We start from the raw sequence: 17,270 nt of genomic DNA on the forward strand, positions 1-17,270 counted from the left end.
TTTGTTGATGTCTTTTTTAAAATGTGGTGCCCAAAACTGGACACAATATTCCAGATGAGGTCTGACCAAAGAGGAGTAGAGGGAAATAATGACTTCACGTGATCTAGACTGTATGCTTCTGTTAATACATCCTAGAATTGCATTTGCCTTTTTTGCTGCTGCATCACACTGTTGACTCATATTCAGTCTGTGATCTATTAGTATACCCAAGTCTTTTTCACATGTGCTGTCACTTAGCCCTATTCCTCCCATTCTATATATGCTTTTTCCATTTTTATTGCCCAGATGTAGTACTTTGCATTTCTCCCTGTTAAAAACCATTCTGTTTGTTGCTGCCCACTTCTCCAGTTTATTTAAATCTTTTTGAATCCTCTCTCTCTCTTCTCTAGTATTAGCTATCCCTCCTAGCTTTGTGTCATCAGCAAATGTAATCAGTTTACCCTCAATGCCTTCATCTAAATCGTTGATAAAGATGTTGAACAATACAGGGCCCAGGACAGAGCCCTGTGGTACCCCACTTGAGACATTCTTCCAACTGGATGTGCAGCCATTTACGACCACTCTTTGGGTCCGATCACTAAGCCAGTTATGAATCCACCTAACAGTTGCCTTGTCCATTCCATACTTAATCATTTTTTCAATAAGAATTGTATGAGAGACTTTGTCAAATGCTTTGCTGAAGTCAAGATATACTATATCTACAGCATTTCCTTGATCCACCCAATCAGTGATACCGTCATAGAAGGAAATTAAGTTAGTCTGACATGACTTATTAGTTACAAACCCATGCTGACTCTGTTTAATCACTTCATTCTTATCCAGGTATTGACATACATGTTGTTTAATAATTTGTTCAAAGATCTTTCCTGGTATAGAAGTCAGACTCACCGGCCTATAGTTACCTGGGTCCACCTTCTTCCCCTTTTTGAAGATAGGAACAACATTTGCTCTTCTCCAGTCTTCTGGCACTTCTCCTGTTCTCCAAGAATTTTCAAAGATTATAGAGAGGGGTTCAAAAATTTCTTCTGCTATCTCCTTCAGTACTCTGGGGTGTAATTCATCTGGACCTGGAGACTTGAATTCATTTAGGCTAGCTAAGTGTTTCCTCACTATCTTTCTGTTTATAGATATCCTGGATTCTTCTATTCCCTTAATAGGACAGTGAATAACAGTTGATGTTACATTTCCTTTCTGAGAGAAAACAGATGCAAAATAGGAATTTAAAAATTCAGCCTTCTCAACATCCTGTCTTACCATTGCATCATTTTCATCCTGTAAAAATCCTATAGCATCTTTGACTTTTCTTTTACTTTTGACATATCCCCAAAATCCTTTATTATTGCTTTTGACATCTCTTGCAAGCCTCAATTCATTTTCAGCTTTAGTAATCTGATTTGTGCCCTGCAGGTTCTGCAGACAGCATTATATTCTTCTTTAGATATGCCTCCCTCTTTCCATTTTATAAACATTTTTTTCTTCCTTTTTAGCATGTGCTTAAGTTCTGTGTTCATCCATCCTGGTTTCCTTAACTGCTTCCTATTCTTCCCTCTTTTCGGAATTGTTAACAACTGTGCTTTGAGAATTTCATTTTTCAAGATTTCCCATCCTTCCTGGACATTTTTGTCTTTCAGGATATCCAGCCATTGGATCCCTCCAATTCTCTTTCTGAATCCCTTAAAATCTGCCTTTCTGAAATCTAACCTTGACGTCTGAGTCTTCACAGGTCTTCCGCCTCTAGTTATCCAAAATTCTAAAATAGCATGGTCGCTACCTCCTAGGGTCCCAGCCACTTTTACCTCCTCAACCATTTCCTCCCTGTTTATAAGGATTAGATCCAAGGTAGCAGTTCCCCTTGTTTTCTCCCTTACCTTTTGGAAGATAAAGTTGTCAGCAAGAGAGGATAAGAATTTCCTTGACCTGTTAGTTTTGCCTGAGAGAGATTCCCAACAAATGTCTGGATAGTTGAAATCTCCCATGACAACTATGTCATATTTTTTGGAGAACTTGGCCATTTGATGCATAAAGAGTTCATCCATAGCTTCAGCTTGCACAGGCGGCCTGTAGTAAATGCCTACAATGGTGTCCTTTCCATTGTTCTGTCCTTGTATTCTTACCCAAACAGTTTCCACAGAACTCCCAGTCTCTGAAGCTTCAATCTCTGTGCAGATATACGCGTTTCTAACATACAATGCGACACCTCCTCCTCGTTTATCAAGTCTGTTTCTTGCAAATAAGTTGTATCCTTCTAGTCTTGTATTCCAATCATGTGTATTGTCCCACCAAGTTTCAGTGATTCCAATGACATCATATTTCTTTTCCTGTGTTAGTAGTTCCAATTCTCCTTGTTTGTTGCCCATGCTTTGTGCATTAGTATAGAAACATTTTAGTTTGTGATTGGTTTCTCTTTCTCCAATATTTTTATTAATTAGATTCTTTCGTCTTTGTTCTTCCTTTCCACTTCTAATAGCAGAGTTCTCAATAGCATTTGTCAGGTGTATGGCTTTTTCTGGTCTTTTGCTTCCCTTCCCATGTTGTTCTAGTTTAAAGCTCTCCTTACAAGTGTAGCAAGGCGACTTCCAAATACATGCTTACCAGTCTTCGTAAGGTGCACCCCATCTCTAGCAAGTAGTCCATCGTATAAGTAGTTCACTCCGTGATCCAGAAATCCAAATCGTTGCTGACGGCACCATCGAAGTAGCCAGTTGTTCACCTGCAGAATCTTATTCCACCTCCTTGTTCCATGGCCATCCACTGGGAGGATGGAAGAGAAGACCACCTGCGCTCCCAGTTCTTTCACTTTCTTACCTAAGTCTTCAAAGTCTCTGCAGATGGTTTCCAGGTCGTTTCTTGCAGTGTCATTTGTCCCCACATGTAGTAGCAGGAATGGGTAGTCATCTGTAGGTCTGAAGAGTCCTGATATCCTGTCAGACACATCTTTAATTTTTGCACCTGGAAGACAACACATTTCTCTTGAAGTTATATCCGGTCTGCAGATAGCGGCCTCAGTTCCTCTCAACAGGGAATCCCCCATGACCACCACTCTCCGTTTCTTCTTCACAACATTTTTCTTTCTCCATCCAGGAGGACTCTGAAGGCGTACAAGGTTGCTGCTTGTTGGCAAAGTCTTATCCTGATGTATTTCTTCATTGTTTTCCTGCGTGAGAGCCTGGTACTGGTTTCTGAGCAGTATGGGTGCTGACTGCCTCCTGATCCTCCTGCTTCTCTGGGTCACATGTCTCCATTCCTCTGTTTCTTCAGGTGCACTTCGAATTTCTTCTCTTTCTGTAACATGAAGAGATAATTCTGCTCTGTCCAAGAACTCTTCACCTTCCTTAATGATCTTCAACGTAGCTAACCTCTCTTCGAGATTTTGCAACTTTTCCTCCAACAGGGACACAAGCTTGCATTTGTGGCATGTGAAGTTTGGCTTTTCCACTGGTAAGTCTGTGAACATGTAGCAAGAAATGCAGCTCACCAAATGGCTCCTGGCCTCTTCCATCTTGAGATTTCTTAAAAACGATGAAAGATGAGCCCACTTATCCCAGAAGGCACTGGGAATATGCAAATGATCTCCTCAAGACTCTTCCCCTGGTTTTCCGATTTCCTCTTTTCAGCTGCAACGGCCAAAACCCAGTGATCGTTGAGCTCGCGGAGACTCTTCACTTATCCCAGAAGGCACTGGGAATATGCAAATGATCTCCTCAAGACTCTTCCCCTGGTTTTCCGATTTCCTCTTTTCAGCTGCAACGGCCAAAACCCAGTGATCGTTGAGCTCGCGGAGACTCTTCACTTATCCCAGAAGGCACTGGGAATATGCAAATGATCTCCTCAAGACTCTTCCCCTGGTTTTTTTACTGTGGATGAGGCCTGTATAACATAGAAGATACGCTCCAAACAATGTCAAACTCTGATCTAGCCTGCTGTATCACGTTTGTCACAGAAAAACATTTTTTTTTTGCTCTGCAACAGCTGTGCACAAAGATGAATTTCACCACCACTAAATGACAAGGTGGAATGTGATGTGCTGAATCGGGTTTAGCAATAGAAAAAAAAAATTTTTTTTACTCTGCAACAGCTGTGCAGAAAGATAAATTTCACCGCCACTAAATGACAAGGTGAGAAATGGCATGCTGAATTACATTAGCAACTGAATTTATTTTTTTTATTTTACTGTACAACAGTTCTGCACAGCTCATATTTTATATTTTGTTGCTAGATTTATACTGCTAGGATCCACAGTCCTATTTGTTGGTTAGTACTAGTGACATACTATAAATGTTCAAGAGTTAGTTTTGTCTTTTGGCATCCCACTGTTTTGCACTTCAGTCCTGTGGGACTATATTTGTAAAATGGTTTTATTCTGCTTTATTAAAAATAAGTTTTATATTACCACTTTTTTTAAAAACTACATATCCCTAGTGGTTTACTATTCCCTTACCCATTTCTAATTGCTCTGCAACAGCTGTGCACCAAGATGACTTTCACTATAACTTAATGATGAGGTGGTATTTGGCGTGCTATATCACATTTAGAAACAGAAAAAAAAATGTTTTTTTTCATTCTGCAACAGCTGTGCAGAAAGATGAATTTCACCGCCACTAAATGACAAGGTGAGATATGGTGTGCTGAATCACAATAGCGACTGAAAAAATAAGATTTTGAAAGGTCTACTTGTGCGTGGAGCACAACAGAAGCAGTGCACAACACACTTCTATGAAATATGCCCAGCTGTCTTTGTCTGTGGACCACACTAATGCCACATAAAAAAGAAAAAATCTGATGGAAGGTTGATATCCCATCCACACAAGACAATAGCTATCTAAACTACCATATATACTCGTGTATAAGCTGAGATTTTCAGCCCATTTTTTGGGGGCTGAAAGTCCCCCTCTTGGCTTAAACAGGAGTCATATATGCCAGGGGGTAGGCGGGAGAGGAGGAGCGGGGGTGCCAGATCATACTGAGACCCCTGGCACGTCTCTGCAGCCTCCCCGCTTCTCCCAGTCTCAGGCTCCTTCCTTCAGCAGTCACGTGGTACCGCTAATTAAAGTCATGAATATGCGCACATTCATGACTTTAATGATCGGTATCACGTGACCGCTGAAAGAAGGAGCCTGAGACCGGGAGAAGCGGGGGGGCTGCAGAGACGTGCCAGGAGGGGGTAAGTGTATGCAATATTCATCTGTCTCCTCTGGCTGTGATGTTCAGGTCAGAGGGCGCGGTGATGTAGTTAGTGCACGCCTCACCCTCTGCTGCCTGAACAGTCAGTGACAGAAGACCCGGAAGAGACAGAGCGGGTGCAGCAATGGAGTGGAGACAGGTGAATATCGCCAGTGCGGTGGTCCTGAGCCAGCGGTGACACTGGCACCTAATGTTACAGGCTGGCAGAACTCATCAAATAATAAAGAAGGGGTTTAGGTGCGTTCGCAGCCTGGGGTCCACCATGCAGAGATGGTAACTGCTGCTCCGTAATGGCGGACGTTATAAGGCTGTACAATAAAGGAACACATGGGGCTAACTCCACCCAGTGTGTACCTAGGCGGACTCTGTTACCTCACAGAGCAGCACGGCCACCAAATATAAATGCCGTGGCCTGTTTATGCTCTCAGAGCATGGCGGTGTGAACACTAGTGTATAGTCACAGGACCCTACCCCTGAGATACTGGGTCAGAGTCACTCTAGACACACTAGTGCTCGGCATCGGAGCTGCGTTGCCTGGAGGGAGAAAGTAAATAGATAACGCGCAATATGTGCGCACAGCACCGCTCTGGCAAACGCCACTAGCTACCCAGACTAGGGAGGAAAGCGCTAATCTTGCGCACTGCACCGCACAGGCAGTGGCTATAACTGGACGTGGTATGCTAGTGTGTGCAGTGTAGCAGGATCAAAGTGGCGCGAGGACAGCCAACCAGTGGTGCTGACTCTAACTCTGAATCCCTATAACCACACATACAACCAAGGGTAGGGGTTTCAAATGAGTCAGTCACCAGATACATGCATCCATCATCATACACACATGAGCATTAGAGTCTATACTAGCGCATGGCCATACGGCCATGCAACTCTTTTATAGCAGCATCCATCCGGGACCTTCCTGACGTTACTGATGGTACAATCCGAGCTGGAGAAGGACCTGAGCATGTGACCTCCGATCTCCAATGAGAGATCATCCTTTGGGCATGCTCAGTGGACCAAAAGGAGGACTTAGTCCCTGGAGTAGCTCGCTGCTGACCAGCATGCGTTGCTGTAGCTGGACCAGAGGTGGCAGCAGCAACCAAACCTATAGAGCTGGTCTGAGCGGAGTGCCTGGATTGACAAGTCTGCTGAGCAGCCTCCTCTGCGGGGTGTTCCCAAACCACATTTATAGGTGCGTCGGTTTTTCTAGCAGAAATGTTAATTTTTAGTTATTGTTATGTAAATAGTTATTTGATACTGATCTCCATGTTTTGAGGTATGCGATCCAGTAAATGTATACTGAGATAACGATAATATGTGGTTAGATGTATGTGAAATATATAACCACAGTGTAACATTGCTGTATGGTTAATGACCAGACATGGGAATGAACACTACTAATTCTTATATTATCACTTTTAATTTTGTAAATCAGTGTAATAACAAAGTTTACTCCTGTTTATGGACATGAGGAGTGTGTTTGTTCTTATGTACAGTTAGGTCCACATATATTTGGACAGAGAAAACATTTTTCTAATTTTGGTTCTAGACATTACCACAATGAATTTTAAACAAAACAATTCAGATGCAGTTGAAGTTCAGACTTTCATCTTTAATTTGAGGGTATCCACATTAAAATTAGATGAAGGGTTTAGGAGTTTCAACTCCTTAACATGTGCCACACTGTTTTTAAAGGGACCAAAAGTACTTGGACAGATTAAATAATTGTAAATAAAATGTTCATTTCTAGTACTTGGTTGAAAACCCTTTCTTGGCAATGACTGCCTGAAGTCTTGAACTCATGGACATCACCTCATGCTGTGTTTCCTCCTTTTTGATGCTCTGCCAGGCCTTCACTGTGGTGGTTTTCAGTTGCTGTTTGTTTGTGGGCCTTTCTGTCTGAAGTTTAGTCTTTAACAAGTGAAATGCATGCTCAATTGGCTTGAGATCAGGTGACTGACTTGGCCATTCAAGAATATTCCACTTCTTTGCTTTAATAAACTCCTGGGTTGCTTTGGCTTTATGTTTTGGGTCATTGTCCATCTGTAGTATGAAACGACGGCCATTCAGTTTGGTTGCATTTGGCTGGATCTGAGCACACAGTATGTCTCTGTGTTACACCCGGTCCCTGTCCTGGCGCGGCGCCCAGGTCAGCCACTGTTACACCTGGTCCCCATCCTGGCACTGCGTCCAGGCCTGCCACTGCTCTCCGTTCTGGGCACTCACCTCGAGCCTCACATGCTGCCCTTAGGCAGCAGCCGGCCTCCTTTTGATCTCATGCTGCTGCTCAGCATTCTAGCCTCCCTCCTGCCTCCTCCTCTTGGCGTCCTGTGAGGAGATCTGTAGCTAAGGCTATTAGAGCACGCCCGCCCGCCAGCTCTCTTGCCTTCTTAAAGGGGCGGCATGCATTATTCAAAAAGTGCAATTAACCAATGGCAGCGCACTGGCTGCTATTTCTGGCCTCTCCTCCATAGGGAGAGCACCGGAGCAACAAGTAACTATCATTCCTACATCTGGTTCTCATGCTAACCTGTCTGCGCTGCATCTGCAGTCTCTGTGCATTGTCTAATGCTCTTTGTCTCCACAGCATATCAGTATCCTGTGCTTCCTGGTTATATTTGCAACTATCTGGGCCTAAGCCATCCCGTTCCACTAAACAACTATCCGTATCTGAGGACTGTGTGAAGGTCACCATTCTGGGCACTCACCTCGAGCCTCACATGCTGCCCTTAGGCAGCAGCCGGCCTAATCTGGATCTCATACTGCTGCTCAGCATTCTGGCCTCCCTCCTGCTTCCTCCTCCTGGCGTCCTATGAGGAGATCTGTAGCTAAGGCTATTAGGGCACGCCTGCCCGCTCTCTTGCCTTCTTAAAGGGGCGGCATGCATTATTCAAAAAGTGCAATTAACCAATGGCAGCGCACTGGCTGCTATTTCTGGCCTCTCCTCCATAGGGAGAGTGCTGGAGCAACAAGTAACTATCATTGCTACATCTGGTTCTCATGCTAACCTGTCTGCGCTGCATCTGCAGTCTCTGTGCATTGTCTAATGCTTTGTCTCCACAGCATATCAGTATCCTGTGCTTCCTGGTTATATCTGCAACCATCTGGGCCTAATTCATCCCGTTCCGCTAAACAGCTATCCATATCTGAGGACTATGTGAAGGTCACTGCAACCGACTCTTTACCATCTATCCGGATCCAGGACCCAGTTCATTACGGACTTTGCTGTAACTAATGTTATCCCTTTTGGTCCCGCTGGGACAGCTGCCACGTGTTTGGGGTCTAACTGGAGGTAGCACCTGTGTCCTCCGGGTATTCCATTCTGGCCCTGTCTGAGGGGCTTTACTATGGGTACTATGGGTGGTCCGGAGGTTCCACTTAAAAATTAAAAATGAATGTGAACTTCACCATCTCTGCCTCCACTTCCATTCGTTACAGATTGATCCGACCATGGAATCCGCTGGACCCCAGAGGCCTCCGACTATGGAGCTGTGCCAAGAGGTGACCCGCCTGAAAGAGCAACAGGACAAGATCACGTCTTATCTACGTAACATGTCCACTCGCATGGATTCTTTGCCGAACCCGGCTGCTCCTGATTCACCTAGCAACACCCAGGTACCTGCTGTCTTGACAAGCAAGGGCACTCGCATGGCAGCTCCTCCCCGCTTCCTTGGTGATCCAACTCAGTGTCAGGGTTTTCTCAATCAGTGTACCCTACACTTCGAAATCCTGGGGCACATGTTTGCTTCTGACCGTGCCAAAGTGGGCTTCATTATGTCACATCTGGCAGGAGAGGCTCTCGCCTGGCTAAACCCATTATGGGAGAGAGGAGACCTGCTGGTTAATGATGTTCAATCTTTCTTAAAGACTTTTTGCAGGACCTTCGATGTACCTGGCTGGTCCACGTCGACCGCTTCTGCCCTGCTTCGCTTACGCCAAGGAACCCTCACGGTGCCTCAGTATGCTGTTCAGTTCCGCACCCTTTCGTCTGGGTTATCCTGGAGCAATGAGGCCTTGCTGGCTACCTTCTGGGAGGCCCTTTCTGGAAAAATTAAGGATGAGCTGACGGGACGGGACAGGCCTACCATCTTGGATGACCTGATTTCCTTGGCGACCCGGATTGACCTGCATTTTCAGGAGCGCTCCATGGAGATTAAGCGTGACAGGAGGTCCTACCACCTGGACTCTAATTCTTCCAAGATGGCTACCTCATCCTCTTCTCCCGAAGCTATGGAGGTAGATCGAATAAGTCTGGCTAGTCGCCGCCAGGAGGCGCGTCGCAAAGATGGAAGCTGTCTATATTGTGGTAGTTCCGAACACCTGATCCGCTCCTGTCCAAAGAAGTCGAGAAACTCCTGTGCCTAGGCTTGGTAGGAGAGGCCACCCTAGGTAGAGAACGTCCCTCTCCTTCGTTGCAGATCTCAATCTCCGTGACCTGCGGAGCAATAAAATTTTCTGGACTCTGTCTGTTGGACTCCGGAGCCGCCGGAAGCTTTATCCTGCAGACGCTTGTGGATCGCTACCACATACCAGTTCAGGCTCTTCCCAATCCATTGTGGGTGACCGCTGTCAATGGCCAGTCACTGACCGAACCTGTCCAGTTCCAGACTGAGCCAGTGGAACTCCGGGTAGGTCTTATGCATTCTGAAAGAATCCGTTTTATGTGTACCCTGGTTTGTCTCACTCCTTGCTTCTAGGTTTGCCTTGGTTTCAGAAACATGAACCAGTCCTTAATTGGAGAACAGGCGAAATTCTAAGTTGGGGAGATTCCTGCTCGGACCGTTTAACCCGGATTGAACCAGTTTCACCCCTGGTCCAACCTGCTACCCTGCCTGGATTACCATCCGCTTACTGGTCCTTCTCAAATGTCTTTGGGAAAAAGGAGGCTGAAAAACTCCCCCCCACAGGTCGTATGACTGTCCAATAGACCTTCTTCCTGGAACACCTCCTCCCCGTGGGAGAGTTTACCCTCTTTCCCAGGCAGAGACTCAGGCTATGTCAGACTACATCCAGGAGAACTTGGCCAGAGGGTTTATCCAAAAATCATCACCGGCAGGAGCAGGCTTTTTGATCGTGAAGAAAAAGGACGGATCCTTGCGGCCATGTATTGACTACCGAGGACTGAACCTGATCACGGTAAAAAACAGGTACCCTTTGCCTCTAATTTCAGAACTGTTTGACCGTCTCTGAGGGGCCAAGATCTTCACCAAGCTGGATCTCAGAGGTGCCTACAATTTGATCCGAATCAGAGATGGAGACGAATGGAAAACAGCCTTCAACACCCGTGATGGCCACTATGAGTACCTGGTAATGCCGTTTGGTCTAAGCAATGCACCCGCTGTTTTCCAAGAGTTCGTCAATGCCATTTTCAGGGATCTGCTTTACACCTTTGTTGTTGTCTATCCAGGCGACATTCTGATTTTTTCTACTGACTTGGTCTCGCATCGCAGGCAAGTACGCTTAGTCTTACAGTGGCTCAGGGAGAACAGACTGTATGCCAAGTTTGAAAAGTGCCTCTTTGAACAATCCTCTTTGCCTTTCCTCTGTTACATTGTTTTCTCCACAGGATTAAAAATGGATCCAGAGAAGTTATCGGCTGTACTCAAGTGGCCTCGTCTGTCTGGGCTGAAGGCCATACAGCGATTTCTGGGCTTCGCCAACTACTACAGGCAATTCATTCCTAACTTCTCCACCCGAGTGGCGCCCATCTCAGCTCTGACCCGGAAAGGTACAAATCCCAAGGATTGGCCTCCTGATGCTGAGGAGGCTTTTGTTTCACTCAAAAAGGTCTTTGCTGTCGCACCTTTTCTTCATCGTCCTAACTCCAATGAACAATTTTTTCTTGAGGTCGATGCCTCTTCAGTAAGTGCGGGAGCCGTACTATCCCAGAAATCGTCCTCCGGGCGAATGCATTCCTGTGTTTTTTTTTCCAAGGTTTTTTATTCCGCAGAGAGGAATTATTCTGTTGGAGATCGGGAATTGTTGGCTATCAAATTGGCTCTGCAGGAGTGGAGGCATCTTCTAGAAGGAGCTCTTCATCAGGTAGTCATATACACCGATCACAAAAACCTTGCTTACCTCCGAACTGCGCAAAGGCTGAATCCTAGTCAAGCACGCTGGGCTTTGTTTTTTGCTTGTTTTAATTTTGTTCTTCATTTTCGCCCAGCTAACAAAAATGTCAAAGCAGGCGCACTTTCCAGAGCCTTTCTACCTCCTGATCAAGAAGAAGAACCGCAGCACATCATTGAACCCTCAAGGTTAATCGCGGTTGCTTCTGCTGATCTTGCCCAGCTTCCCCCGGGAAGACTTTCGTGTCAGCTTCTGAACGTACTCGTGTCCTTCGGTGGGGGTCACTCGACCAAGTTGGCTGGTCATGCCAGTCAGGGAAAGACTCTGCAACTCATCTCCCAGTACTACTGGTGACCTTCCATGGCTAAGTACATTCTGGATTACGTCACAGCCTGTCCTTCCTGTGCTCGTAACAAGATGGCTAAGCACCTACCTGCAGGTAGGCTTCAGCCTCTTCCAATTCCGTCCGCTCCCTGGCAGCACATCGCGATGGACTACATCACAGATCTTCCGATCTCATCTGGCTGTTCTGTGGTGTGGGTAGTGGTGGATCGCTTCTCTAAAATGGCTCACTTCATTCCGCTACCCGGTCTTCCAACTGCTCTTGAGTTGGCAGATCTGATCATCCGACACATCTTTCGTCTCCATGGTTTCCCTCTCCACATCGTGTCCGACAGAGGAGTCCAGATCACCTAAAGATTCTGGAGAGCAGTTTGTAAGCTGGTAAGAATTTAACTGGATTTTTCCTCAGCATACCATCCCCAGTCCAATAGACAAGTGGAGAGGACAAATCAAATCCTGGCTGGATTCCTGCATCACTTTGTCAACGCCCATCATGACGACTGGGTAGACTTACTGTCCTGGGCCGAATTTTCTTACAACAATCAAGTAAGTGAATCTTCTGGAAAGTCTCCTTTCAGATTGTCTTCGGATTGCAACCCGGAATACCTCTTTCCATATCCGGATCATCTGGCATTCCGGCTGCTGATACTTTCTCCGAAGATTTTTCTAAGGTCTGGAGGGATACCAAAACTGCTCTGGAGAAAGCCTCCCAGCATATGAAAAGGCATGCGGAAAAGAGACGTTTGGATGCGCCTATCTTTCGCCCCAGATACAAGGTATGGCTCTCTTCTCAGTACATCCGTTTAAAGATGCCATCCTACAAATTGGGTCCCCGGTTCATCGGACCATTTGAGATCTTGAGACAGATCAATCCAGTCTCGTACAAGCTGAAGTTGCCTACTTCCCTATGTGTGCCTAACTCCTTTCATGTTTCTCTCCTCAAACCAGTAGTTTTGAGCCCCTTCTTTAAGGATCCGGGTACCACTCCTGACCCTGTCTCGGAGGATGATGTTTTTGAGGTAAAACATATTCTGGCTTTAAAAAAGTAAGGGGTAAGACCTACTACCTGGTGGACTGGAAGGGTTTTGGTCCTGAGGAGAGATCTTGGGAGCCTAGGGAAAACATCCAGGCTCCTCTTCTCCTTAAACGGTTCTACGCAGGCTTGAAGAAGAGGGGGTGTAAAGAGGGGGATACTGTTACACCCGGTCCCTGTCCTGGTGCGGAGCCCAGGTCTGCCACTGTTACACCTGGTCCTCGTCCTGGCACTGCGTCCAGGCCTGCCACTGCTCTCCATTCTGGGCACTCACCTCGAGCCTCACATGCTGCCCTTAGGCAGCAGCCGGCCTAATCTGGATCTCATACTGCTGCTCAGCATTCTGGCCTCCCTCCTGCTTCCTCCTCCTGGCGTCCTATGAGGAGATCTGTAGCTAAGGCTATTAGGGCACGCCTGCCCGCTCTCTTGCCTTCTTAAAGAGGCGGCATGCATTATTCAAAAAGTGCAATTAACCAATGGCAACGCACTGGCTGCTATTTCTGGCCTCTCCTCCATAGGGAGAGTGCTGGAGCAACAAGTAACTATCATTGCTACATCTGGTTCTCATGCTAACCTGTCTGCGCTGCATCTGCAGTCTCTGTGCATTGTCTAATGCTTTGTCTCCACAGCATATCAGTATCCTGTGCTTCCTGGTTATATCTGCAACCATCTGGGCCTAAGTCATCCCGTTCCGCTAAACAGCTATCCATATCTGAGGACTATGTGAAGGTCACTGCAACCAACTCCTTACCATCTATCCGGATCCAGGACCCAGCTCATTACGGACTTTGCTGTAACTACTGTTATCCCTTTTGGTCCCGCTGGGACAGCTGCCACGTGTTCGGGGTCTAACTGGAGGTAGTACCTGTGTCCTCCGCGTATTCCATTCTGGCCTTGTCTGAGGGGCGTTACTATGGGTACCCGGAGCTCACTAGTCATGCCCCCTTCGGAGCCCCCCCCCCGGACCGTGGTCCCAAGGTTCCACTTAAAAAATAAAAACGAATGTGAACTTCACCATCTCTGCCTCCGCTTCCATTCATTACACTCTGAATACCTCAGAATTTATTCGGCTGATTCTGTCCTGTGTCACATCATCAATAAACGGAAGTGACCCAGTGCCACTGGCAGCCATGCATGCCCAAGCCATCACACTGCCTCCGCCGTGTTTTACAGATGATGTGGTATGCTTTGGATCATGAGCTGTACCACACCTTCACCATACTTTTCTCTTTCCATCATTCTGGTAGAGGTTGATCTTGGTTTCATCTGTCCAAAGAATGTTCTTCCAGAACTGTGCTGGCTTTTTTAGATTTTTTTAGCAAAGTCCAGTCTAGCCTTTTTATTCTTGATGCTTACTGTATGAGTGGCTGGCACCGTGCAGTGAACCCTCTGTATTTACTTTCATGCAGTCTTCTCTTTATGGTAGATTTGGATATTGATACGCCTACCTCCTGGAGAGTGTTGTTCACTTGGTTGGCTGTTGTGAAGGGGTTTCTCTTTACCATGGAGACTATTCTGTGATCATCTACCACTGTTGTCTTCCGTGGGCACCCAGGTCTTTTTACATTGATGAGTTCACCAGTGCTTTCTTTCCTTCTCAGGATGCACCAAACTGTAGATTTTGCCACTCCTAATGTTGTAGCAATTTCTCGGATGGGTTTTTTCTGTTTTTGCAGCTTAAGGATGACTTGTTTCACCTGCATGGAGAGCTCCTTTGACCGCATGTTTGCTTCACAGCAAAACCTTCCAAATGCAAGCACCACACCTCAAATCGACTCCAGGCCTTTTATCTGCTTAATTGAGAATGACATAACGAAGGGATTGCCCACACCTGTCCATGAAATAGCCTTGGAGTCAATTGTCCAATTACTTTTTGGTCCCTTTAAAAACTGGGTGGCACATGTTAAGGAGCTGAAACGCCTAAACTTTTCATCCAATTTTAATGTGGATACCCTCAAATGAAAGATGAATGTATGAACTTCAACTGCATCTGAATTGTTTTGTTTAAAATTCATTGTGGTAATGTCTAGAACCAAAATTAGAAAAATGTTGTCTCTGTCCAAATATATATGGACCTAACTGTATATTTTCAATAAACGAAGTCAAAAAGTCAAATGGCGCTCCTTCCTTTCCAACCATGCCGTGCGCCCAAACAGTTGTTTTCCTCCATACAGTTGTGGCTAAAAGTATTGACACCCCCGCAATTTTGTCAGATAATACTCAGTTTCTTCCTGAAAATGATTTCAAACACAAATTCTTTGATATTATTATCTTCATTTAATTTGTCTTAAATGAAAAAACACAAAAAGAATTGTCCTAAAGTCAAATTGGATACAATTCCACACCAAACATAAAAAAGAGGGTGGACAAAAGTATTGGCACTGCTCGAAAAATCATGTGATGCTTCTCAAATTTGTGTAATTAACAGCACCTGTAACTTACCTGTGGCACCTAACAGGTGTTGGCAATAACTAAATCACACTTGCAGCCAGTTGACATGGATTAAAGTTGATTCAACCTCTGTCCTGTGTCCTTGTATGTACCACATTGAGCATGGAGAAAAGAAAGAAGACCAATCAACTGTCTGAGGACTTGAGAAACCAAATTGTGAGGAAGCATGAGCAATCTCAAGGCTACAAGTCCATCTCCAAAGACCTGAATGTTCCTGTGTCTACCGTGCGCAGTGTCATCAAGAAGTTTAAAGCCCATGGCACTGTGGCTAACCTCCCTAGATGTGGATGGAAAAGAAAAATTGACAAGATATTTCAACGCAAGATTGTGCGACTAACCTCGACTAACATCCAAACATGTTCAAGCTGCCCTGCAGTCCGAGGGTACAACAGTGTCAACCCATACTATCCGTCGGCGTCTGAATGAAAAGGTACTGTATGGTAGGAGACCCAGGAAGACCCCACTTCTTACCCCAAGACATAAAAAAGCCAGGCTGGAGTGTGCCAAAACTTACCTGAAAAAGCTTAAAACATTTTGTAAGAATGTTCTCTGGTCAGATGAGACAAGAGTAGAGCTTTTTGGGCAAAGGCATCAACATAGAGTTTACAGGAGAAAAAAGAGGCATTCAAAGAAAGAAACCCGGTCCCTACAGTCAAACATGGTGGAGGTTCCCTGATGTTTTGGGGTTGCTTTGCTGCCGCTGGCATTGGACTGCTTGACCGTGTGCATGGCATTATGAAGTCTGAAGACTACCAACAAATTTTGCAGCATAATGTAGGGCCCAGTGTGAGAAAGCTGGGTCTCCCTCAGAGTTCATGGGTCTTCCAGCAGGGCAATGACCCAAAACACACTTCAAAAAGCACTAGAAAATGGTTTGAGAGAAAGCACTGGAGACTTCTAAGGTGGCCAGCAATGAGTCCAGACCTGAATCCCATAGAACACCTGTGGAGAGATCTAAAAATGGCAGTTTGGAGAAGGCATCCTTCTAATATCAGGGACCTGGAGCAGTTTGCCAAAGAAGAATGGTCTAAAATTCCAGCAGAGCATTGTAAGAAACTCATTGATGGTTACCGGAAGCGGTTGGTAGCAGTTGTTTTGGCTAAAGGTTGTGCAACCAAGTATTAGGCTAAGGGTGCCAATACTTTTGTATGGCCCATTTTTGGAGTTTTGTGTGAAATGATCAATGTTTTGCTTTTTGCTTCATTCTCTTTAGTTTTTTTTTTTTCGTTTAAGACAAATTAAATGAAGATAATACCAAAGAATTTGTGTTTGCAATCATTTTCAGGAAGAAACTGAGTATTATCTGACAAAATTGCAGGGGTGTCAATACTTTTGGCCACAACTGTATATTGGGTATTTTTGCACTCAGGAGAAATTGCAAAACAAATTTAATGGAGCAATTTCTCCTGTTACCCTTATGAAAATGCAAAATGTGGAACTAAAAATGATTTTTCTGGGAAATATGTGATTTTTTTATTTTCAAAGATTAATGTTATAAACTTCTGTGAAGCACCTGGGGGTTTAAGGTGCTCAATACACATCTACAGTAGATAAATTCCCTAAGGGCTCTAGTTAACAAAATGGTGTCACTTGTGGGGGTGTTTCCACTGTTTAAGCACATTAGGGGCTCTCCAAACACAACATGGCATCCTCTAATTATTCTAGCAAATTTTACATTCAAAAAGTCAAATGGCGCTCCTTTCCTTCCAAGCCCTGCTGTGTGTCTAAACAGTAGATTCCCCAACATATGGGGAGTCAGAATGCTCAGTAGTAATTGTACAACAAATTTTATGGTCCATTTTCTACTGTTAATCTTGCAAACGTAAAAAAAGAGGTCTAAAAGAACAGTTTTGTGAAAGAAAAGAAAATGTTTATTTTTTTCCTGCAATATTCCAAAAATTCCTATGAAGCACCTGAAGGGTTAATAAACTTCTTGAATGTGTTTTTGAGTACCTTGAGGGGTGCAGTTATTAGAATGATGCCACTTTTGGGTATTTTCTGTCATTTAGGCCCCTCAAAGTCACTTCAAATGTGAGGTGGTCCCTAAAAAATGGTTTTGCAAATTTTGTTGTAAAAATGAGAAATCACTAGTCAACTTTTATTCCTTATAACTTCCTCATAAAAAAATCAATAATTGTGCTGATGTAAAGAAGACATGTGGGAAATGTTATTTAACAATTTTGTGGGATTTGATGTTCTG

The 17,270-nt window shown here is 44.9% G+C and overlaps 2 protein-coding genes across 3 annotated transcripts in view; one reads left to right on the top strand and one right to left on the bottom strand.

Moving 5' to 3' along the window:
• The window catches only part of LOC141100710 (uncharacterized), a 503,724-nt gene that overhangs the window by 473,639 nt on the left and 12,815 nt on the right, over positions 1 to 17,270 (bottom strand). The gene's annotated exons all lie outside the window — the stretch shown is intronic.
• Positions 1 to 17,270, top strand: part of LOC141100711 (uncharacterized) — a 162,809-nt gene that overhangs the window by 76,716 nt on the left and 68,823 nt on the right. The gene's annotated exons all lie outside the window — the stretch shown is intronic.

The sequence above is a fragment of the Dendrobates tinctorius genome, unplaced genomic scaffold, assembly GCF_039654945.1.
Source record: "Dendrobates tinctorius isolate UK_male_01 unplaced genomic scaffold, ASM3965494v1 ptg000107l, whole genome shotgun sequence".
In the NCBI taxonomy this organism is placed as follows: Eukaryota; Metazoa; Chordata; class Amphibia; order Anura; family Dendrobatidae; genus Dendrobates; species Dendrobates tinctorius.